Below are 1,266 nucleotides of genomic sequence, written 5' to 3'. Positions count from 1 at the left end.
GGGACACAATGCGCTGCCCGTGTCGCTCAGTCGGTGGCAGCACCGGGCCCATCAGCGCCGCGGCGGGGCTGGGGCGCCCAGCAGAGCAGGCCGCAGGGTGACCGCTGCCTGCAGCCCGGGAGCAGGGGCAGGTGCTCCGCCTGAGCTCCCCTGGACCTCGTGCTTTCATGGCGAGCAGGCTTGCAGCTGTTTCTGTCCACTCAGGGAAAGGTGAAACGTGGCCTTGTGCCCGCTCTGCTCCTGCGTCCTTTCCAGTAACTCGCACACTGCTGCTATGTGAAGTCACAGATACGCTGCTGTAAGGAGCAGACGCTTACTCGGGATTGATGGGGAGGACCCTTTATTTTGCACAAAGTCTTACAGCGTTAGCCTTTCCTCTGCTAGCTTGCCATTTCCCAATTACAATAGCCGTATAGTGATCCTGGGGCTGCACTAATTCTGCACTGTACCCAACTGACCTTAAATCCTGTCCCGTCCAGGCATTTTTAAGACTCGTCTATCTCGCTCTTGCACCTCTTCTGCAGCTTTGCCCATGTAAGGTAACACCTTATCTATATTCTTCGCCATCAACTGTTTCAACCCTTCTCTGACAACAATCACGTGTTATTGCAGATGCATTGTGAAACCCCCCACCAGACCGGAAGAAAGGTACATTGTTTGTCTTTGCTTGTGAAAGACAATCTGTAAATTGATTTTCCTTTATTAAGGGGAACGACAGATGAACAGCTAGTCTGTAACTGACCAGCCACTTGTTATGATCTTGTCACTTATCAGCACCCTTGGGGACAGGAGGTACATAGGAGCTATGCCTCCCTGGGGCACCACACAAAAATTCTGCTCAAGGGCTGGCCTTTCTCCCCACAGCACCAGGCCATCTGCATCTCCATGAGCGAGGGCATACATAGAAGCCTGCTTTGCAGAGGAACCTCAGCCCTGATGGCCATATTTAAAAAAAAAAAAAAAAAAAAAAAAGTCAAATACACGTTCCAGGCAAACCCTACCCCATGCACTCATGGTGCCAGGTCCCTGGAACCCCCTGCTTTTTCTGCCTTTTTTTTTTTTTTTTTTCCCTACACCCATGCCATGATGCGAGCAGGAGAAACCCAGGCACCCATAGCCACTCCAGGGACACCCTTACCTCTCTGGTACCACCAAACCCCTCAGCACAAGGTAGTCCTGGCCCTTACCTGCTATGGACAATGAGTGTCTCAGCATACCAGGAGGAGCACATCACAAGGCAAAGCCTCAAGAATAGTTAGACTGTAC

Source organism: Rhea americana, unplaced genomic scaffold (assembly GCF_003343005.1).
Source record: "Rhea americana isolate MKP2758 unplaced genomic scaffold, rheAme1 scaffold_197, whole genome shotgun sequence".
Classification (NCBI taxonomy): Eukaryota; Metazoa; Chordata; class Aves; order Rheiformes; family Rheidae; genus Rhea; species Rhea americana.
The sequence above is the reverse complement of the archived record's forward strand: the minus strand, read 5'-3'. Positions refer to the sequence as shown.